Source organism: Nylanderia fulva, unplaced genomic scaffold (genome assembly GCF_048542155.1).
Source record: "Nylanderia fulva isolate GAGA-0341 unplaced genomic scaffold, ASM4854215v1 Scaffold1, whole genome shotgun sequence".
In the NCBI taxonomy this organism is placed as follows: Eukaryota; Metazoa; Arthropoda; class Insecta; order Hymenoptera; family Formicidae; genus Nylanderia; species Nylanderia fulva.
Window position 1 is genome coordinate 7,965,917 of NW_028189192.1, and position 24,690 is coordinate 7,990,606.

A 24,690-nucleotide genomic window follows, 5' to 3' on the forward strand; every position below is an offset into this window, starting at 1 on the left:
GTCTCTCGGAAGGCGTACATTGGATGAATCAGATCGCGAACTTGCCTCGAGTATGCATTCATAAACTTTGTCCCTTCGATTCATCGCGTATCTTTAATGCACGGTTTGCTCTAAAGCCGTTATTCTTATACGAGGAAAATCTGAAACTGCGTTTGTATATGTGGCAAAAATTTATCAAGTTGTGTAGTTTTGAAGATGTAATTTATTAATCACGATGAATATAGGATAACACGTGACAATTAATAAATTAATAAATATTATAATATATAATTATTACTTTGATGATGGTAAAAATATTCACAAAACAAGCCGATAAAATTTTCCGCGTCAAAGTATTTCGTATACGCATGCATTCTTGAACACGATTATTGCCTGACCGCAAATGAATCTATTCGTAGTCGAAATGCAAAACGCGAGACGGCTGATCGCGGAAAGCAATTCGTCTGTCGTTTCGATTTGTTTCCGTGGAAAGGGGAAAGGGCTTCTGTACCTTCTAAGCAGACGAATCGCGTGTATGGAAGGGCCCCCGCTTACGCATTCCCTGCCATCGCAGGAAGCATCCGGCTAAATTGAAAGTTTCGTCTGAGAGGGAAATACATTTGTAAATGAAACAGTCGCGAACGTATGCCCGTGGAAGCCTGCGGCTATTCAATCTAACCGGGGCACAAAGCTAATAGAAATCCTACGTCTTTCGCATAAAGGAAACTGTGAAATAAAATCGAATGTGAATCCTCTTGCGCGGATTACCAATAACTTGAGCGAGTTTCGCGAAATCAACCAGCGGTCGTACGTTCGAAACATCGCCGACCATACGAAAACAGATTTTGGAATGTTAACCTTTGTTCGATACTTAAAGGATCTTTGGAGAAGGGAAATAATCAGGAATTTTATTAAGCTTCAATGGTATGTGCGAGTTACTCGATAGCATCGATAGTTGGATTCTGTTATTGATTCTCATCGCTTTTATTGTTTTGCGTTCGAGTCGAAAATCATGCAAAAAATACACAATACTATTTATCGTGTATGAATTTAGAAAAGATTCCTTTCAAATTTTAATAACTTCTTAAGCGCCTTAAAGATATGTGAATTATAAAAAATAATATTGTGCCAAGTTGCACTAAAAATTAGGAATTAAAGTAAAAAATATAAAGTCAGGATTATAATCAATATTTAGATAGCATTAATTTAAAAAATTAAAACGTTCGTAGATTTATTGCGCTGATAACTATTATCGTTATAAGCATTTCTTTCCGTATTTTCATTTGGTGAGAATTCAAAGTCGCAAAGTGTCTTAGGTTTGCGCGGAAAAATTTCGAGAGAAGAGAGAAAAACCGTTCCGCGATCCTCGTGGTTCCGGACGAGATCGATCGAGAATTCTTTTAGCATGAGCTCGCCCGTTTCAGAAGGAATTAAGGTTAAGATTTAATTTCTGATTAGGCGGCATCGTGCTCTCTCGGGGGAGCAATCTCGCCCGGCCATTGTGACTGACAGAAACGCGCGATTTCGCGAGATGGAAGGACCGACTGGCATACGAATCGCCTGCTTTAACCACCTCTAGCTAGCATTTCGACTAATAACGACTAACCTGCTAGCAGCATTCTACCTATAATGGTATGCGCTAGCGCGAATCTCCCATCTTCTGTATATACATATACATATAAGTATGTAACGAAGGCACGGATTTCCTATCCGTTGAAGAAGCGGCCTCTTATCGTATAACCGTCTGCACCTTTTCGTCGGAGCGGTTTTGCGGCGCGAATGACGACAACGTGAAGCTTATCGCACTTTTAGTGGACAATAAAATTATTTTCACCGAAGCAACTCGAACGTTCTTGAAGCAAAATTTTAAAATTTGTTAATGTATAATGTACTAAATAGGCTTGGAGAAGTCGCTAAATTATAAACAAATAAATATGCATATGTATATATAATATTTTTACAAATCTTATTGTTTCGAGATTAAAATAAAAAATAAGCACTCACCAAATGTGCAGCGCCGGAGTGATAGTTGCACAAGTTAATCTGCAAAAATATAAATATACCGCTAGGGCATAAAAATATAAACTATAATAATAAAACATGTGTTAAAGAAACATAATTCTCAATATTATATAATTAATCAGATTATTTTTATGAAAATAATCTAATTAATTATATCTTTTACATAATCTTGCATGGAATATTTTATATTCTAAATATACGTCCAAGACAGAAACAAAATAAATTACTATCGCGAAAATAAACAAGCGATTAATTTTACAAATAATAAATAATAAAGTAAATTATAATTTGCTCACCTACTGTTGCCTCCCCGAATGTGCTTCTTCTCTTCGTTCATTCTCTTTGCCACTCTTTTGTAGTACTCGCATGAAAATACTGTTAACGTCACGCGCGCACTAATTACCAAAATATGACAATCGTGCGACAACTTACGCGACTTTAAATTGTACACGACGCGCACTTTACATATATTGTAACGAAAAAATACTACACGAACTTTTTATATAGTTCGACAGAAAAATAATGCAAAAATTACAATAATCGCGATCAATCGATTGTGCTTAAGACGCTTTGCACAATTGACGCGAATCTCACAAAATGCACATTTTATATCGCGATGAGAGAATAATACGAAAATTAATCGCACTTAGACGACTTAGATCTACATATATTTCGAAAATACACACGCGTTCACTACTTGCTCGTTCGAATCATGCGAATGATCGCAAAGTAATCACGTGTCAATAACAACACGTCACAAAATTTGGCGCTTTTTGTACGGTGCGGTGGTAGGAATGAATTTTGAAGAGCATTAGCTCGCACTATTGTTAACGCGACCTTGTCACATTGTTGAATGTATTTTATTACATGTTGTAGTATCGTACAAGATCTGTCAAAGTGCGTATCGTAGTTTCGTATTATAATATAGTTTTTGCCTTTATTACACTTATTCGGTATTATCTTTGTGTCGCGATTTGAATAAGTGCGCGTCATGTACGGTTAACATCGAGTGTCGTGTAAAGTGTCACGTTGTTCTTGTAATCGCTGCGTTCTTGTAATTAGTGCGCCCGAAATTGTAATTAACAGCGTTTTCGTGAGTGAGTATCGTGTGAATGCTACGAAACAGCAGCAACAGACGAACAAGAGAGGAAGAACAGGTCCGGAGAGACGTTGGGTAACAGCGGAGTAAACTACGAGGTTCGAAATTTATAACTTATTATTTGTTAAAATAATTGTGTGTGTATTTATATATACATATGTATATGTAAGTGCGTATACGCATTTTTATCTCCACGATAATAATCCATCTTTCATTATTGTACATATATAAGATGCATATAAAATATTTTAGATTATATTTTTTAAATATTTATAATTATATATGTATCATAGATAATATTTTACTATTGCTTAAATATTATTTTAGACATTGTTTTACAATTTGAAATATTTATATTTTACAGGTCAAAATGCTGCATATTACAACTTCACTGTTGCTCATCATCGGTGAGTCTGAAACTAATTTTTATTGTATTTATTGACATAAAAGAATTTAGTTTATAATAAAAAAACACAAGGATTTAGATCGTGCATAATTTATTTAATTATTAATCACATCATTTTGGAAATAAATACTACTTATTAACAAATACACAACCTTGAAGGCTACAAAATTATATTACACACTCGGTTATACACATCTTCGTGTTTAAACTTTTCTCCCACTTTCTCCGTTTCTTTTCGTCACAATAAGATTTCTGATGAACATTGATGCTACGAGATCTTTGCGGGCAAATGTATAGACGCATGAAAATGGGCCGCAAGATCAAGTAGGGCGCGGATAATATTGCGATGTGCGGTCGAGGGAGCGCGGTGCGGAATTAAGATTCCATGGAGGACGAGTCTCCGGGATCTCGGTATTAGACTAACGCGGGCTTAAGTCCTCAAGATAATTTACCGTTCAAACGTTAACCGGGCACGGGTTGGCTCCTTCGGTCGGGTGCGCGAGAACGGATGAGAGAGAGAGAGAGAACGAGTGAGTAAGTGAGTGAGGAGAGAGGAGGAAGAAAGGAGAGTAACGTTCTTCTGGGCCTGACAACGCCACGACGACTCCGGGCTCCCGAGCTTTTTACCCTCGCTGCCGGTGACACATTTCTTGATTTTCAGAACAATGGCGCCATGCGGCAAGGAGGGTGTGTAAGACCGCGTGGTAAACAAGGTAGTACACGTACCTGGCAAGTAAGTACATGAAGCCGAGTACGACTAGGCGAGAGGCGAAGCGAGGCGAGGCGAGGTGCGTCGCGTACCGTCGTCGTGGCGATTCGAAATGCGCATCGCGTACCGTCACGCCGCTCTCCCTCGGCGCTCGTAGAATCGAACACGCGGTGGCCTCTCGCGAAAATCCGCGGAGAAAAGCACAGGCGGAGGGATGCCTCGTGCAGGGACCAGGCGCGCACGGCCTTTTTAAGAACTGCGCGAGCGAAAGAATCTCCAGGGTGACTCCGGTATTCCCTTTACGTTTCTCGTATCTAGATCGGCCCTTCTCTCTTTTTGAATACGATTCGAGGAAATGACGTTCGGGGAGTATCGAAGTGATCGAGAGAGAGAGAGAGAGAGAGAAAGAGAGAGGGAGGCGAGGAATATTTATCGACGTTATTTGGATTCGGACGATTCGATAGCCCGCGATAGTAATATTGAACGTGTGTGTTTGCGAACGTTCCCTTTGACTCCCTTTGGGATGTCTTTCTCATTGGCAATTTTCGGCATCAGTGAGGTGGAATTCTAACGGCGCGGATTTTAATTAGATTAGAGTTAATTAGATTGTTGTGCGTGCGTTATATTCAACGTTTATGTAAGCGCAATTATATTTCGCGTAATTAATTGTTTAGGTATGAATCGGGTCAAAATGTCTTTTTGGGAAGTCAGTGAGTTCATATTGTTAATAATGAACCAACCAATTAACATTTGCTTCTAATTTCCCAATTATATATATATATGTACAATTAACGATCGATTAATGTTTGCGGCAAAATCAGAAATTAAAGAATCTTGACGTAGGAGGAAGATTCGTATATGCGATAACGAGGATGAAGAGCCGTGTCCTTCGCGCAAGATTCAGGACGGAGCCGACAATGCGATCTGTGCGCTCGATATCGCCGTTTTATCTCAGAATTGACGAGTCCTACGCGGATAATAAGAGAAAGGCGAGCGAAGAAGAGGAAGAGAGAGAGAGAGAGAGAGAGAGAGGATGTAGTGGAGAAGAAAGGGAAGAAAGAGCGACAGACGTCTCGTTCTGGCCAGACGTTCTGGACGGAACCATCCGCAAGAGATTTCTGCAAGCGAAGGGATGAACTAGCGCTGGATGATTATTTCGTGGATCTCCGGGATTGAATCCGCGTTGGAGGGTGCTCGAGGGTGCGTCCAGGCCCGTCCTTCGAGAATGAGAGTCCGTCGGCTCGGCTTTTCATCCGATACGACCTTCTAGCACCGACTGCGACCGCCACTCCCGGTGTCACGAGCCAGTCCGACGCCGCCGTTCCCTCCTATCACCCCTTTGCCCCTCTCGCAAGTTTCCTGCCACCCCCGAAGAAGCTCTTTATCTAACCGCGAATAATCGGACAATTTTCCACGTCACCGCGTTCGCTCGTCTTGCGACGAGCATTCGTCGCGTCTGCCCTGTCCCCCCAGCTTTTCCAGGAAGTAAAAGGGAATCGAGGATGCCGGAGAGGTTATCACGGCATTTGCCGTGAATCAAGAATGCCATGAGCGTACAGCTGCTCGAAAAGCCATCAGTCCTGTTGCCCGTCGTGTGAAAGAAAGCACATGACAAGAGTGCGTAGAGTGTTCCAGTATCATATCGGATGTCTATACATATGAATGACAGTTATCGAAGGATAAAGTGACAGTTGATTTAATCGACAATCGTTTGGAAAATTAATCTTTAAAATTATCGTGTCGAGAGAAATTTTTATAAATAACAGCTTAATGAACTTTGTCTTTTTTTTATATACCATTTTGATCGCGACTTAATTGTAGAATTTCTTTTCAATTTTAAAGTTTTATTTTGTGGTTTTTCTCTCTACTTGAACACTTTTATATTACTCACAAATAACGAAAGTTATTTATGCATTAAAAATTACAGATATATTATAACGAATAAATTATACACAAAATCTAAATTTTTCGATTAGGCAGATACAAATGAAAAATATATGGCTTATTCTTCATTTAAATTTATTTGTTGAGAATATTTTTTGTTCACATTTCTCCAATAAATGGCTGTTAAAGGAGTGCGGAATACATCCGAGTAGGCGTTCAAGAAAGTTTCCCGTACCCTCATAATGTGAATTCGATGTCAGGTATAGGACGCGAGCGAAATTTTAATCAGCCTGCGAGAGTATCTTTGCAGACTCTCTGCTCTAGTTTCGGATCCGCGTTCCGGAATGTCAGGGTGAATCAGTCAAGGGGTCGAAAGACGCGGCGCGATTCTATTTAGCGGCACGTCGTTTGACGGGGTTTATTGGGGGTGCAACAGGTCGGGTTAGACTGGAGTGTGTTCTCTCACCACCATCATTAGTCAACGTCACCACCCGGCTCTCTCTCTCTCTCTCTCTCTCTCTCTCTGTGTACCTACCTCCACGCTCGGCTCCGTTCTCTCTGTTCTACCCTCCCGTCCTTCTCCGCCTCTGTCTCCCTCTGTATCTATTACCGGTATAACGTCGACTACTAAATCGCCCGGCGCCTCCACCAGCCAGCCGCTCGGTCATGCGTGCGGCTTCACCTCGAAATCGCGGAAACGTTTCGTAACGGTTCGTTCGACTAACTGTTTTACTGACGTGATCGCGACGTGTAAAACAAGATCGCGTTGATGTACTAGAACTTGCGTTTCTTATCTTTATTTAAAAGTTGGAATAGATTTATATATATAAAGTGCAATCCGCGCTTATATCAAGAGTAATGTTTAAAAACTGAAAAAAGTGATCACTATTTCATTCATGTACAAATATGAGTCTACTTTAATTACATATTCTAAATATATATTATTAACTGATTTCAGTTTTTTGTAATGCAAACATGAAATAAAAATGAATATGTAACGAAAATATCAGGCAAAATTGATAAATTCTTTATGGATAATTGATTCCATTCTTGATTATTATCGAATAAATATCTCGTGTTAACGCTGCTTGCATTTTGCTTTGCGTCGGATCGACTTCGGAGCACTTATTCAAATTTTCGTAAGCAGAGATCCTTAATGCTCGAAATACAAACAACTTGCGAGCTTTCCAACGCGATCGCCACCGAAACGTCTCGCTAGACGCACGATTGTTAAACCACGCGCTGGGGTATCGTAACACTGGAAAAGCAGTAACAACGATACTTCTACAGGCCTTTCCCTCGTGTCGGATCGCGTAATCCCGGCAGGATCATCCCATTGTTGTTAGTCCACGTGTGGATACGAGCTTTGGAGTTTCACGAGCAGAAGCCACACATTCGCCGCCTACTCTCTCTCCCGGCCATATTTCCCGCGCGTGTCCCCGGTAAGTATAAGCTCTTTCCAACAAATCCACCACCTCATTTAGTGCCACACCGGAGATTAGCGCGAAAGCCTTCTTCTTGTGTCGCGCAACACGTCTGACCACGTATACGCGCCCGCTACTATATGCTAATTCTTCGCGGCCGCCCGTAATAACCGGGACACATTCTAATTTTGCTACCCGCAAAACCAGTCCACTGTGCGAGCGCCACTCCTTAAACTTTGCGCAAATACACCCTATTCTTCCTCATGCATCTCGATTCTCTAGCGTTGTGCGTTTTCGTATGCATATTTATTAACTCCAACTGTCGCTATGTGTGTTTTTCTTTTTCAATAATTATTTCGATTTATTTTATGCCTAAATATGATTAATCTTTTGTACACTCGAATCGCAAGGAACCTTGATATTAAAAAGGAATTATGTAAATAAGAATTATCAAATTAAAGAAGAATAGATTACGAAGAATAAATTTAATTAAATTAAATTCTTGACTCTTCAGTAGTTATATCGCGCTTTGCGCGGATAAAAATAGATTTGAAAAATTTATTGAGCTAGTTGACAGCACGCGTAGTATTTTGTTTAAAAAATTTTAATATAAGCTGACCATATCTCATTAATCCGATCATCATTGTGCATGTATGTGTATTCCGATTATTACTCATTTTCACTGAAATGCAAGGTCGTAATTTGTACGACTATTGAGAGAATTATAATCAATATCTGAAAACGTCATCACGCGTGTACCATGCAAATATTAATTCTATTTTGTTGAATTTTTCATGAATTATTTTATGAAATAAATGTTTTTAACAAGCTTGTTAAATGGATTATCGACAGAATATTGGGAAAATTTAATGCAAAGTTATAAAAAAATAGTTGGCATTAACAAAGCACTTGATTATATTAATACTAATATTTGAGGTTGTTATTTAATATTACTTATAAAATCTTATCATTTAAGAATATTCAAAATTATACGGTGCTAACTAACTGATTATACATAACGAACGCGATGAACGTTAAATGAATAACATAATACTGTAAGATGGAAGAAATCTTTTCACACTTGCTCGTGCGCTGCTGCAGCAAGAAAATTCTTGTTAATTATCCAAGTTGATACTTTTGATTCCGTAGACCGACGTGCGGATTTGCACGTCGGTAGGCTTTGCAAAGTCAAGTAATTCCAACGTGTTCCTCGTGATCGGATCGGAGCTAGCCTTGGTGCCACGAAGGTTGAAAGCCGCTGTCAACATCTCTCAGTGGACAGCGCTGTCTGGCCCGTAAACCTTGTTATCAACCACCGGCCATTAGGGGTCCAAGGCGACAAAATGCCGAGCAAAGTGCCATCTTTCCCGAATAATTACGCTCCACATTGTCGATGCTATCGCGGTCCACGTACCTTCCTTATCCGCTTGCTTGAATTAGGAACGCAGGGAGCTTAACGATTTCAATTGAGGACGTTACCAACGCTTTCTCAAAGCATGCGCGAGAATTAAAACGCGCGCTTAAAAGCGCGCGTCCTTAAAAGCGTGCATAAACAGGGCGGCGATAATGTAATATATTTCAGAGACATCCGCCGCGACGAATAAACGTTCTCGAAAGCGCACACTTTAAACGCAAGGAGAAACGCGTGTCGTATCTTTCGACTTTATCTCGCTCGACTGTATCTTCAACGCGGAGCTTTTCGCTTTCGGCAACAATCTTGACAAATTCTCATTCGTGTCTTACATCATTTTATGTCGATGTGTCTTTTAATGAAAGTGTTGTAGCAATTTAAGAAACGTTGATATTTAACTCGCCAAAAATCTTTTAGCTTTTATCATAGATTGCAGATTCTTGTCAAGGGCTGACCAAAACGTAATCTATATAATTTTAATCTAAAACAAAAAAAAATGACGTGCGTTTCACAATTTTCGCGAATCTATTTCCAAGAAAAAGAAGTACAACTCGCACAAATTGAATCTTCACCAAATAATATAAATATTGTAAAATCAAAACGCCACAGTCATGTACTCCGTGTAAAATAATGTAAGCTAATTTGAATAATTAATATCGGTTCGTTCGGGAGAGCTAGGATAATGCATTTGGAAATTGAAAATTGTATCCACGTTACGCGTATAGATTTTTTTAACGCAATAGTGTAATAATTCGGTAATGAGGTTGCGCAGATATAGAATTTGGGGCTGTTTGAGGGTGGCTCGCGCCGTTGGCGGCGATCGCCGCGTTGTTTGAGGGCGGCTCACGCCGGCGGCGGCTGCAACGCGAGGGGGTGGGCGGATAAGGGTAGGGGGTGCAAACGCCTGTCGACCCATCGCTCATACCACGTTTCTCGTACACACGCTGATCTAGTTGTATTTATGCCGGCAGTGAATCACGTCGAAGGTTTGATTTGTCGATGGCTTTTATGGACGGGAATTAACGCGTGCAGCGCTTCGCATTTTGTTACTGCAAATGCTCACCACCCCCCTTCCCCGCCCAATTCGACTCCCCACTCGCCCATCCCCATCCTCTTTCGACCACTCCAACATTTCCGAATGACCGGTAGTCGCTCGATGATTTGTACTTCCACTTTGCCAATTTTTTTAATGCGGAAACAGCGGTCGAGCGAGCGTTGCTATTGCGTTGCTTTTTTCAACGCTGTATATTCGATCAATAATGATTTAAATTATTTTTCGGCTATACATGCGAAGATGACGAATTGCGAGGTATCGCCAGAACGGGTTAATTAATATTTATTTTTACAGAAAAAAATAGTCGGCTACGAATAACCCAACTATAATATCGCACCTGTTGAAAGATTGACTCTCGTCGATTAAACTTAAATATTCAAACTAATAATACGTCTCTCTCTCTCTCTCATTTTACTTTCTCTCGAGAACACATCCCATGGTAGAAGACATTTATTTTACGTATATTCCGCGCGCGCATTAATATACCACCTATGTGCTTTTCCACGTGATATCACGGCGATGGACGCCTTAATTTATAACTCGCGCTAATTAAAAAGATTTATAGCGTTCTCCCTTCCGAATTACTCTTATCGGTATCATTTGGAGATTTTCCGGCCCTTTTTGCTCGACCGAGCGGTTGTTTCCTCATCCCCATCACCATGACTGGCATTGAGGTCACAGGAAGGTTTAAGCTTCGAGGAGAAAAGCCCCTAAAGAAACAGCTCGCCCCTTCGTCCACCGTGCATCAGAGCACTTCCTCCGTGCGCATCGAAGGGGCCCATAAAACCAAGTGGGGTGGAATAACAATAAACTATCCTTATAAATCTTGTCCGGGGACACCGAGCTCGGTTTCGGTAGCGCAGCCGATTATCTCGGGAAATGCGTTTTCTTTCGCGAAACAGAAACAAGGTTACGGCCGACGAAAGGGAGAAAAGGGCTTAAATGAATGTCAGCAGGCTTGATTTCCTTAATATTTACGAGTCTTTAGAGTGCCCTTTAAATTTCTCGCGTAGTTTTCACCCTTCGCTGTGAACGAGAACGATGAACGGTATTTCTTGAATCGCAGTGAAATTAAAACTTTCGCTTGTCATTCGTTTCGCATGATTATATAAGAAATTTTGGACAAACTTAAAAACTCGTTTTTCCCTCAACACTAATTGTACTGAAAATTGTGTACGCGACTCATTATAACGAAAGAAGGACATCCGCGGAAAAATCAAAGTTTGGCATCCCGTATAGCGGATTATGGAACTTGAGCGAATCGTGCTTGATTTCCATCTGTTGGCCGAAGCCGGCGGAGGGAAATAAAATAATCGACGTCGCGTCAGTTTCGATCGAACCCCACCATTCGGCCACCATCGAGAACCGCCACCGCCGCCGCCGCCACCCCTCGCGAATAGTTCGGAGGTATAATATGCGGTGCTCACGGTGATTTATAGGCACGTGATATTTCGATACAATGGCAGCAGTGGTGGCGGCGATGGTGGGACCCGCGGGGTGGAAGGAGAGAGAACCGCGGCAGAGATGGGGAACAGAGAGAGGACAGAGGGTTAGAGAGGAGGGTAACTTCGGGCTGAGAGGTTACCAATGTGTGTCGAGCTTGCAAAATGAATGCCCGCGTTTCTTGCCCCGTGGACTCTATCATGTTGCTACCATACACGCCCCGCCTGCTGCTTGGCTGCTGGCAGAGGGAACGGGGATATGTGAGTACGGAGGAGGAGGTTCTCTCACTTATCTCGCGGTCCGTAAATAATAAAAATATAGACATTACGCGCGTATATCAATGCGCGTTCACTTTGCGTTTTAAGATAAATTCGTCCGCCGCGCGGCGCGAATCCTACCCTTTCCGAGTTTCGAGGAGTGAATTAAATGAGGGGTGAAAGGATCTCGCGAGTAAAAAGGACAAAAACATCGATTCTCTCTTCTCGCGTCGCGATAATGCTCTGCCTCGTTTGCGCTCGCGCTCGATCGAGTTCATTTGCACGACGATCGAGTCGGACGAATTGACACGGGGTCGACGGCGATGCCGTCGATATTACTTGGTCGTTCGTTTTATCGGCCTAACAATAACCCGTTAATCTGTCCCTCCGTGTCTTGCAGTCGGACAGTTTCTATAACCTAGATGCAACAACTCGCACGAGACGTAGCTACAAAGAACTCAATTATTGGGCCGAGCGACGCGGATCCGATGAAATTGTCAAGATCAGGAAAAAAAGGACAAGTCGGTAGCGCGCGCGGTCTATATATCGAGCCTTGAAGAATCGCCGCATGGACTTTTTTTTTTTTTAACGTTACGTCAACCAGAAGACCGACGTCGTATCTGATACAAATAATTCTTTATCGACTTCCGTGAGGGGTGCGGCCTATATCCGAAGGACATGACCGCGCGGATATCATAAAGGTTGCGATTTTATATCTTGCTTTTACGACTTTGTAAAATTTAGATTGCAATTTATTTTAGATGACATCATTGAAAACATTGATGTCAAGTACCGCGAAATGTAGTAATTATCATCGAGCATATTTTAATCGAGAATCCATGCATCATGGATAAAACAAGCAAATAAGGATTACGAATAGACACGTAAAGATCATTAGTTAGATGGCATCTTATATCGCGCATGTTCGTCATCTCGGAGATAAATAGAGAGATTGAACATCCGAGGCGAATCTAATCCGAGCTAGATAAAGACAGTTCCTTCTGGTTCGGAAGGGAGAGGTCTTGACCCTTCTTATTTTACGTCCGGGTGGAGGTCAATCGGGGAGACATCGCCCCGTTCGCGACGTGCGAGCGGCAAAGGCATCGCAGCCGCTTTATAAACTATTCCTGTTGTCTCCTTGGGTATTATTCCGGGTGCTGATTTATCGACGCCATTAATTAACGGGCGCGCCTTTATTCGTACGAAAGGGACGCACCTATTGCTCACCGGTTAGACGCCAATTCAGTGCCATTGTTCTTGCGTCGTTCACACACATACGGATACACATTCGTACACACATGCAGGTTCGCGAAAGCGCGTACATACGTAGGAAAATCGGCGAGGTGGGGTGCGCGCGCGCAACGATAATTTTTCCGAGTGAAATAAAGTCAGGAAAAGCGCAAGCACATCGGTGGAGAACGGTCCTCCGAAAGGGTGGAAGAGAACGAAGAGAAGAATGGGAGAAGTCCGAAGTGGGCGGGCTCGTAAACGCCGTGAGAAATATTTTTCCACCCGCGAAACAGCCTTCGCCTCCATCCTTCCCCTCCACCTCCATCTCCTGTTCTTCGGTTCGCCTAGGCGAGTGTGGACACTTCTTTTGAAATAATGCTTCGGGATATGGCGACGATACGAATAAATCGCCGAGCCAAGACTACGTGGAAAGGGTATATAGGAGAGGCGGGTGGCGCAACGGGACATGGCGAAACAAAGAGGGGGGGGGGGGGACGAAGGAATCGCTTTTAAATCGATAATCGCGCGGGGACACATGTACCCCATACGTGCAAAATCTCACTTACGCACCACCGAGCCTCGTTTAACCGCGCGTGCAAAAAAATTTCGCGCGCACATTGCGTGTTTCCAAGTATAATAAAATTGTTCGCCCGGTCATCTTCCCGCCCTTTTCGCGAGGATCAAAAAGTTACAGTTTCTGACTTTTGCACGAAAATGGCACGGTTGACCTCGGACTGAACCGTAATGATTTTTCCATCCCCCTCTCGCCTCTTCCCGCCCGAGCGTTTCACCGGGGAAGAAGAACACTCGCAGCCGGCTAATTAAATATGGATGGCGATATCCAGCTGGAGAGAGAGAGAGAGAGAGAGAGAGAGAGCCGACGGCGGGGAGCGAGCGGCGTTAACCCTTTTCGCGGCAATTAGCACGGGAGCCTCGTTTACTCCTGTTCACGAGGCGGAAGCCGGCTGGATTATTTCATCCCACGTAATATCGCGTTGTAATGTTCGTTGCCGGGTGTTTGAAATTGTTTGCCCCGCGCCTTCTTCACTGGCGTTTGCCGTGTCTTACAGCGCGCAAACGTTAGTCATTTCTTCTTTCTTTCCTCTACCGACCGCACGTCTTTTCCACGGATTTCGCATACCTATACCTGGGAATAATTACGGGAAACATGTTTATATTCAATCTATTCGATGGAAAATATATTACAATTATTCACAGAAATAAAACATATTGAATATCAATTTTTGTCAAAATAACCATTTTTCTTCTTTAGATCTTTAATTTTATATTTTGATATTAAATTTTGCAATTAATCTTTCACTTAAATTGTTGCAAAAACACATCAACTTTGAATTGAAAACGTGTGATGTAAAAAGTTTGATTGAAACAATGTCGCAGTATTTATCATTTCTTTATTCCTCGCATCGGATACTTTTTATTCATGAATTTGCGATATTCAAATTATATTCAAAGTCAAGTGAATTGAATGTCTCTCTAAATCATAAGGCAATTTATTAAGCGGATGAATGAGTTAGCGAACTTGTCTTGATGGAATTTATTTATTTTTTTATTTTTTTTATTTTTTTATTTTTTGCATGTTAACACGCGGATCTAAATATATTCGGTAATGCACAATTCTTGCATGTATTCGACACGAGAAAGTATCATCGGCGTTCGGCTCGCGTGGGCGCGGATGTTTTATAAAAAATTATTGGTGGCCGCCGACGGGCAATATATATTTTTTTATTGTTTTATCTCTCGCGCGCGCGCACATACGACGAGTCACACGTAAACTTTGGCCGATGGAACTGTATTCTGTCTCTCCGCTTGTCCATCAGCTTTCTGTCAAAGGTACGTACACGGGTGCGCGGTATCGGCCGATATAATGATAGTTCACTGAAATTTTCCGCGCATTATTCGAGACGTAACACATGCTCGTTGTAGCGCGTAATTCGTTCGGACCGGTGGTTGACAGGTGACAGGCCTGACGCGGGCCAGCACGTGACATCTGTCAACTGTGAATGTTTCGAGCGCTGACGGGCGCGTGCTGAACGCTGGGTGACGTTGTTATCGCGTCGACAGTGCCGAACGACCTAATGAGGTTCGATGGAGAGCGGGAAAAAGGAGGAAACAAATAAATCCACAGTGATAAGGCAAAATCGAGCGACGCGACCCGAGAGCAGGGCCGATCCGGATTTTCAGAGTGATATTTCTACCATGTGTTGCGTGTCGTGTTCGAGTGTGACCCAATCAGTTCTAAACAAATAAATTTTGCGACCGCAAGGCAAAACGAATATATTATATTTTGTGATACGCGACGTTGAATTGGTCATGGAGCATATTTATTTTATTTTATTTGACCTTTGAAAGCTCTACGAAAAAATTTGTGTATGAGTATACAAGTTATTTTAAATCAAATAAATGCTCTTTTATAATATTTATAATTTTTCACGATATTTTTTTTTTTTGCGCAAGTTATATATTTTTTGAAGTATAAAGTTTGAGGAAATGATGAAGGAATCGAATTAAAAATGTTAGTTGAAATTACGGCCAGTTGCGATCTTTTGTGGAGAGAGATAATTAAATCGCAACGTTTTCGTCGTGATATATGCTCAATAGATAACTGTATCAATTTAAACGCAAAGTATGGTACCTATGACAATAGCCTGGATTCTTCTTCTCTCACATTCATTGATTCGAGTGCTGGAACTGACCAGCTGCGTTTACGCATCTCGAGTGCGTGCACATGGAGGGTCGCGGAAAAATGCATGGGGAAATGTAAACGGTTCGCAGAACAGGGGTGTAAATGGAGAAGGGATAGGGGGTGTACGGCCGCACAAGGGGCAACAAAGGGGTGAAGGTGCGGGCAGAGAATATACAGGAAAGAGAAGAGAAGGGGAAACAGAGGAAGAGAGAGAGAGAGAGAGAGCCGTTATTTGTCACGGTAAGCGGCCTTTCTCGCAGTATTATTTCCCGCAAAGTGTTATTAACTGCGCTCATATTTTGCCTTTTTCTACCGTTTCCTTGTTGCTCCTTTTTCCCTTTCGTTCTGTCGCTGCTCCTTTTTTGTTTTTAATCGTTAATAGCGCCCGTTCATTTTGGCGCTTAAGCGCCCGGCGTCACGCGTAGTTATTTAGCTGAAATTTTAGTGCGGCTACGTTACGCTTTTCCACGACTCCGCTCTGTATGCGAGGTGTCCCAGAATCGGTATCAGACCAGAGAGAGGATCCGGCTATTTCTCGCGAAGAAAATGAAACCCGTAACGTATTTTCGGTTAGGTTCGCGTGACGTGACATTTTTTTCTCTCTCTACAAGCCATTTTCTATGAGATCAGCGGTTAACCTGTCAACGATGGACCGCTTAAATGCCGCAATGAGAATACGACGTGAAAGTTAAGGGAAAAGCGCGAAAGAAAAAGAGCGGTCTCCACGGAATCCTCGCCGGAGATGATAAATGATGTGCACATCAGCCGGAAAATGCGGGCGTGCTCGCGGACTCCGTTGACTGAATCAAACCACTATCAATCACGTCGACTCGCTACGCGTCGTCTCGCTTCTACGTGAAACGTAATGCCGACGATTCCGCGTTATATATATATATATATAGGCGCTCTTAACGCATCGCAATAAAAACGTAGTTTTCCGCATTAAGGCTTCTTTCATTTGTCACCTCGTTTTACGGAAGCTCCTTCACTCGTCGGCCAAAAAAAGCTAATGGCTGTATTCGATTGGTCTCTCGTAATCTTGTAGGTTGCTGCAATGGCAACCTACTCGAGTAAGATCAGAATAGCCTAAGTTGACGAAGATGAGATGTAGTACGTTTTATAAATATATTTTATATATTTCAGTAAAATAGCTTATGGTTTTTTCAAAATTTTAAACATATGCTTTATATTATTATTGTTACTCGTAAGAATGGGCGATCGAGTTATACGCTGCTCCCTGCATATCCATTTTATATGCTCCGCGAATAATTATCAGCGATGATATTTATCCTTTCGGGCAGTACACTCCGATCGTAGTCACGCTATCCGGGCGACCACTATCGCGACACCCAGACGACAACCACCGTCCACATCGTCAAATTTCGGATAATTGGTTGGCACGATGATAACGAACGAAACGGGAGACGGCCGTCCGGTTAACTGGCGGCCGATGCTCATTAATCATAATCGCCAATTTGTCAAATTAAACTACATAATTTTACGAGAGCCGGCGTAATAAACATACACTTATGCCTGTTCCAATTATGTCGACCGATCGAGTAGGTCGACCCTCGAGCGCCGTTTGCGTTGAAACAACGCCAACGAAAAATCGATCGAGGGCGAGCGAGTAATCCGGGCTCGCGATCGAGCGTTTATCGAACGGCGAATCTCTTCGTTCTGTCGGCCGGAGAAAACTGGATTCCAGGGAGGATCCGGGCGAAATGACGTCGCGGTTGGCCATCTTCCTGTCGAACTATAATTCGCGGCAATAATCCCCTTTAACTGGCACAGAAGTAATAGGGGCGAAGCCCGCGAGAGAGGAACGCAATTGCTGTCTTTTTTTTGTTCTAATAAACGTTTGTTTCTTCAGTTACGCGCGGCGTCGCGTCGTAACGCCATGACGAGAGAGAGAGAGAGAGAGAGAGGAGGTAATCGAGGGAAACGCAGAGAATCGGAGAAGAGCGTTTCGCAAGAGAGGGTGGGCGTTCTCGCGGTGTGTAAGTAATTAACGACACGTTTATACGATATCGTTTGCGAGAGGGCTGCGGCGGCCAATGAAGAACCCCGCTAATAGGAAGTGCTAACGGTGATATTCCCGAATGCGTTTCCGCGCGCCCGGAGAGTCGTTCCGACCCTCTCGGTTTCTCTCGCCTCCAGCCGACACCTCTCGCCCACCTCGCGGCCCACTGTAATTCTTCCATTAATTTTTGCTGAGCTCGAGACTAGTTAATATGCATTAAAAAGGGTTAATAAAAGCGGCGATGGAGCAGGTCGCGGAGAAGAGGTCGCGATACCGCGATACTCGTAAAGGAGAGTATATATCGGTCTCCTGCGGTGTCGCGGTTTCCCTCTCGATCGCGCGGCAACAAAGAACGCACGACACGTCTCTCTCGCTAAGAGTCTTCCGTTCGCCTTTCTGAGAGATATCGCTCCCGCGCGCGCGGATTCTCGACGTCGCGCGCGCATATTTATCGCCGAAAAATGCAAAGGGGCAGACGCGGCCAAAAGCGCGGACAAAGCGGCGAAAGAGAGAACCGATATTTCGAGGCGGAAGCGTCGTTTTCGAGTCGTCGTGCTATTGTTCGCCGTGGGAATAATAATTGGTCTCCCCGGTAATCCTGGAGGGCGACGAGGTGGCTGGTGCGGTTCGTCGTCGGATAGAAGCCCCGACGATGGCGAAGGGGTCGTCGTTTGGTGGCAAAAGAGAGAAAGCGAGAGGCGAGCCGGGGGTTGCGGATGAAGGGGGGTGGAGAGCTACGGTTTCTGGCTACGGATAGTCGCAAATCACTTTAACTGCGCGAGGAGCAGTTTGGAGCCGCTAATGGCGTCAAGTGTCTCAGATACCGGGGTCGTCCGGCCGGTCGTCGACGAGCCGATGTTCTCCACCGAAGACAAAGACGCCGAGAGAGAGAGAGAAATGCGCTTTTATATATTATTACCGATGACCAACTTTGAAATGCTGAAACTTGACTCGAGTATTCTCTACTTATTATTAAAGACTATTTGAATCGCTCGTTTCGAAAGAGGTTTTCACACGTTATTATTTAACACCGTGCAGATTGGATCGATGGAATAAGGAGTCTGCGAAAGTCGATTTTCAAAGGGCGGTAAAAGGGTACCGCAATGACGGTACCGCGTTTAATGTCCGAGCCCGTCCTCACACACAGCGGGCAGTGTCCGCCATCCGTTACATCTATAAATCTAAGATAACAATATTGTGCGCCGCCACCACCACCACCATCAACGAGCGGCACCACCACTATCGCTATCGTCGACATCGTCGCCGCCGTTTCTACCCCCGTGCTAGGAGGGTCCGTAATGAATGTTTGTTCAGCGACCATTAGCGTTGCGCTCGGGATAGTAACGTCGTGCCGGGCCCCGCAAAACCATTTCACGCACATGGGGACAGCTCGGCGGTGCCGCTCGTCTCGATGCAAGGACCATGCACGCTCGCGCGAGCCAAAGTAGCTAGCGTCAACATTTTCCAACAATTTATTTTATACTTTTCATCCGTTTGTGCGCAAGGCGCGATCCTTTCCACTCTTGCTGAATTTATTCGACAAGCGACCTTTTCCCCATCTTCCTATTTTATCACATTTTTGTCCTTCAAATTTAATACTCTGCCCAATATTTTGAAATTGTAAATTTAAATCTCGAGCGAAAGAAAAAGCGAGCGAGTTTGATTAAAGTCGGATTAAAGTATACATAAGTGTGTCTATTTAAATACGGACGTACTATAAACGTATGGGGTACGAGCGGAAGAGCGGATAAGATTAAAAATCTTTAATACGCAGTAATTATCTTAACCACATTTTCGATTAGTACGACAATTCGATGCCGAGTTAAAATTTAATGACAATTTCTATTATGAGAAATTGCAACGCGCGCAAGTGCTATTTGATATTATAGGTCGCATTCGAAATGTAATTCTAACGTTTATAATTCATCGAATCAGACGTGCAAATTGCGATTTCTCGTTAATTAAAGCAGACACCCCGTCGAACGTGTTCGGAAAATCGGACAATCTGGGAAGCAGCTCTTTTAATGCCAATCCAAAATCCGCACGCGTCGACCTCCTTTATAACGCGCAAAAAATGCACCGAATTTATTCGGGATTGGGTTTATTTGGGAAAGCGCGGTTTCGCGTTTTACACGACATAGTGAGCTTTCCATGCTCGCCATTGTATATATACGGAGAATGTATTAGCAACTTGCGTATCCGTGTAATCGACACTGACCGGGCCGCCGGTACCCTACGGGTATTTTTAGTAATAAAAAAAAAGGCAGGTATATAAAAATGCTCTGTGATCGGGGGTGCACAGGTGTGAGTGAGCGGCGGGAGCCGCGAAAGGGGGGATGGTGGTAGCGGGCTGAAATCGACATCAGCGGCCAGTGCAAAATTTATTTATTATTTTTGTCGTGCAATTTTGTATCGTGCCCAACTGCGGTGAAATTAAATTATTATTTTACCGGTATAAATCATCGGTCGTTCGAGAGAGGGATGATCAGTGAGTGAGAGCGGGATAGAGAGAGAGAGAGAGAGAGAGAGAGAGGGTGAGAGAGGGAAGGGAGAGACAGAGCGAAATGGTTCGCTTTAAATCCCCGCAAATGAATATTTATATTTTCCATTGAATTACTCTTTCGGGGCGGCATAATACGCGTGAAATTGAAATATATTCGATAAATTATTTTATCGAGCGACGGCACGGCTAATCGGCGTTATATTCCGCAGAAAATCCGGCGCTGCTGTGGCGGCCGAATTTTACGATGGCTGGGTCACGTCCGACCTTCGTAGCGAGAGGAACGGCTACATCCGTGCGAACGTCGTGTTGTGATACGCGAATCCGGAAACGAGAATTGCAATGCGTAAAACGAGAGAGATTATCTTTGCGCGAATCTGCTACGCGTCATTTTGAAAAGTTTCGCTAGAATTTTCTACCATTTACACAGTCGCAAACTTGATATTCATGATAATAGTCTTTTGTAATTGCGCTTTTATTATTAATCTGGTTTGTGTCTCCGGCATTTTTTCCCATTTACATACATCTGTCGTCCATTTTCCAAACGCGGTTTATCGGTAGCTTTTTTTTTCATCCGCGCGATCCTCATCCTATGTGTCTATGTTATTCTTAGCAGTTTTTTTAATCCGAAAAAAATGTGACAAAGCGCCTATCTCGCTGTTTGTCGATTCTCGCTTGTCATTTATTATACATGCGTACGTACGCCAAACGCGCATTTTAATTAGTCATGTTTTTCTCATCGTTCGAATCGCAATAAGATTCTTTGCCACGCGGGAATGTACATTAAACTCCGACTCCGTTGTAATAAAAGGTGCGATTTTGTTTCCCCATTAGCGGCCGGCAAAAATAATCGGCCATCCCGCGATCGACATTCGCACGCACGCGAGAATGATTGCGCTCTCCGTAATACCGTGTAAAAGCCCATTCCGCGATTTCGTAATTCGAAATAATTATCGATACGCATTGCGACGGCCATTATCGTGGACAAACAGTTTTATATCGTAAACAGACGCCATTAACAAAGAAGAATTGTTGGGTGCGTTTCGATGCGCTCAGCAACAAAAGCGCGCGGCCGATGATGTAATAACGAACCGCGCGGATTAATTTCGCAACGCGAGCATCGCGGTTTCCGCCCTAGCCGATCGCTTTAGCGCCCACCTTTCTTTCCGTCTGTCATCTTGTCCTCGACGCGTCGCCCGTTCCTCGCTTTTCCGCGATAGAGGAGACTCTTGGATGCTGCTCACACGGAGCGGGCGCTGAAAATTGAGATTCACCATATTAGGGACGTAACCGCACTTTATTGGCCACGGAGTCTGCACGGCTGATACAGCCGCGTAATATTCCGTAATAACAATGATTTGGGGTGCAGGGCTGCTTGCCTCTCCCTCGACCTCTTCGTCGTCCCGACCAGGCATAGTCCTCCTCTCCTTCTATAGTTTCTATCATCCTTGCACCCATCGCTTCTCCTTCTCCATTCTCTTTCTCTCTCGTAAGTCCGCTCGATTGCCAGACTGCAAAACGAGTGGTAACGAACAACGAGAGGAACGAAGACGGAGAGAGAAAGTGGCACGAGGGAGAGCGAGCTTGCGGTGCGAGCGCTGGAGCAAACGAACAAGGGGCGAGGAAGGTGAGACAGAGAGCAGAACCAGCCCACCGTGAGTTAAGCGTTTAATAAGCTTAATCACGCGACAGATCTGTGAGATACAACTTGCTTCGCCTCGCCACCGAGCCAACCCTTCCCGCGCGTGACCCTGCACCCTCTCCTCCGCTATTTCATCTCTGCCGTACCATCTGCTGTTACTATTTTACCGGCACTACGAATGTGCGAGTCTCACTCCCACGCAACAGCCTGCGCGCCATTAACGGCATATCTGTTTATTGCGACGCGAATAACGCGGATTCACGACGTTGCGCGAAGATCGTTAAGAAGAACGTTCGCGCTCATCGATTCTTTGATGTGGAAGCGAGAATGGTTTCTCATTATCGTTTGTCTATTTAATATAATATCGTTCGGAAACCGCCATAACTTTTTATGCGCGTATTATTATGCCTAGCGAGAGAGCAAGCGCGCTCTCTTTTAATCCAATCGCGCCTAAAATATTGGTAAATTGATATTACGCATTTTCTTCATTTTATATTTACAATTAGTGTTTTTAAACTAGTGAAGAGGTACGCGCAATTTTTGTTGCAAATACTTACGGACGAAATGCAGGTTTGATGCTCAATAATGACGATTGCGAGACAATGCGCGAGTTAGTAAGACCGGAACAGGGATCAGAAACTCTCGTTCAAGTTCGACAGGCGCCAAACTTTCGATTCACATGCCGCACTCGATAATAGGGATTCGGCTCGTAATTCGGTATAAATTAACGGCCATTCCGCGTAGGGCATAGAATCTTAGAGCGATTGTTCGAGGAGTGGTGCTTCCACGGTCGCGTCTGCACTGGAGAACGAACGGTCGACATCAGCATAAGTCCTCCAACGTGCAGATCGCGCCGAATAGTTCACCAACATTGATCATGCGCCGGTTACCGATACGTGGAACAATGGATAGACTCGTCGTAGATTCCACTTGAAACTGCGCCTACCCAAGTAGGCGACTTTTGGTTCGGTTCGGACAAATCATCTTATAATTTTCTCAAAACAATGTAAAAACACGCGTAAAAAGTTTTAATGTTGGAAATAATGACAGTTGACTTTATGCGGATTGATTTTTCAAAACTTGCGAATTATTCAAAATATTCTCTTATAAAACAGTAGGTAATTAATATTACAAACTTATTTTCCGTGCAAAATATTTCGAAATTTTTTTCGTTGCTCTTAATCATCAAAGTTCCGAGATAGAGTACTATTCAAAACCCTATACCTATAGATATCGAAGAAAAATAAAGGCGTCGCTCAAATGTCTATTAAATTGCATTTCCTTGAAATAAACACGTTGATAAGGATGGAGAATCAGAAGTGAGTGCGGTTAGATGAATATCGCATAGAGTCAAAGTTCCGCAAGTTTTTTTTACAGCGATAAAGTAAGCTCGACAGGTCGACCTGACAAATAGGGAGTGCAGATAGCATTGCAGCTGCACGGCAATTAGCAGTCACTTCCTAGTTCCTTCAATGTTTTCTGCGCTGTCGCGTTTTTGCCACTCGCTTTACGGCCGCTTCTTGCAGACGGAAGCTTCACTGTCAGTTCCGTTACACGATCGCACATATTTATGACTCTTGGAAAAACCTATGCTATTTCGTTTATCCATTTACCCAAGTGACCAACTCTAATTAAAATTTCTAATTAAAATGTCGAGATTTGCTTGTTTACGAAAAAAATTTATTAATTTTTAAAAATTTATTCGATTCCATATTTTCTTGCAGCGATATTATATATTTATTATTCAAACAAAATTTTGTTGACGCGAATTTTCAAGTCGAAAGAACATACGTTGTCTCGCTAGAAGTGATTCGCGGAAAATCCAAAAGGATGGAGCAATTATTTCTAGTAGCGTGTATAAACGTCTCGCAAATTTTCACTTTGGGTTTCCAGCGCTTCTGAGGAAACCCGGTCTCCTCGCAGCCGAAGAGAGGTTACGGATAGCTGCTGCTTATCTGCCTTAAACGGCGATGAAGTGGTTTCATCCTGGTGTGGGTGTCTGGGATGCGAACAAGCTGGCGTCTCTCTTTCCTTCTACGGGCGATCTCGCTCTCGCCCTCTCTCGTTCAAGGGAGCAATGTAACGTGGGGTTCTGGTGAACGATGACGCCCTTGAGGCAAATGCGTGGTTTCACGAAGCACGCGCTGACAAATGCATTCGTCGCCGCAGTCGAAACAAATAATCATCGTTTGCGCGATGACGCGCGACTATGTCGATAACAGAACGCTTTTACTCGCCTGATGCGGAAAGGGTTTAATCGTTGTTACACGGGGTATAGTTAATAATTGCTTATCGCGTACCACTTTTGATCCTACTACCATCTGGTATTGATATAATTGCAGCCAGTTTTGTGTTTGTAATGCGATTATATATATATATATATATATATATGGCCGTTGTGCTAGGTTTATATACAACTTGTACAGTATTTTCAAAGTTCATCAGAAAAGACGCGGGAAATTAAAAGATTACCAATTTTACTAAATAATTTCAAATACATTTGTACACGCAAAACTAAAAAAATTATTATTAGAATAATTGTTAAAAAAAAAAAAAAAAAAAAAAAAAAATAATGTTACCAAAGCAAAGTTATGCATAACTCTTGCTGATCACAAAAGATCTGGGTCGTTTTTATTCTTTAGATTCGCGATTTCAAACGTAACGTCACCGATTGATCTTATGCCCGCGAGCTATGTTTCCTCTCTTAACTTCTCGTTTCGGCGAGTCGCACAAAGCCGAGGCGTTCCGTAACGAGACGCAATAGTGTGATTTTAGTCGTCCAGACCGCGCGCGCGTTTCTCGGACGACCGCCGTCGCGTCTCTCTTTCAGTCTCCTTCTACAGCTCTCGGGTGTGAGAAACTTGAGTAATTTCCGGACGGAGGGAGCAGTCCGTTGCGGCACGAGA

General features: G+C 43.3%; 1 protein-coding gene and 1 long non-coding RNA gene across 10 annotated transcripts in view; one reads left to right on the forward strand and one right to left on the reverse strand.

Moving 5' to 3' along the window:
* phtm (cytochrome P450 enzyme phantom) overlaps positions 1–2,831 on the reverse strand; it is a 97,867-nt gene extending 95,036 nt beyond the window's left edge. The window contains exons 1-2 of the mRNA XM_029322070.2: positions 2,298–2,831; positions 1,984–2,022 (exon numbers count right to left, since the gene is read on the reverse strand). The gene's annotated coding sequence lies outside the window, so the exon portion shown is untranslated. The remainder of the gene's footprint in view (positions 1–1,983; positions 2,023–2,297) is intronic.
* LOC114945773 (uncharacterized) overlaps positions 565–24,690 on the forward strand; it is a 158,611-nt gene continuing 134,485 nt past the window's right edge. For 4 of the 9 annotated variants that reach the window (XR_014924392.1, XR_014924386.1, XR_014924387.1 and 1 more), the window contains exons 1-2: positions 565–903; positions 3,465–3,507. This is a non-coding gene — a long non-coding RNA (uncharacterized LOC114945773). Of the gene's footprint in view, positions 904–2,209; positions 3,199–3,464; positions 3,508–24,690 lie in introns of those variants that run through there. The other 5 variants (XR_014924394.1, XR_014924390.1, XR_014924389.1 and 2 more) reach the window with 5 other exon arrangements.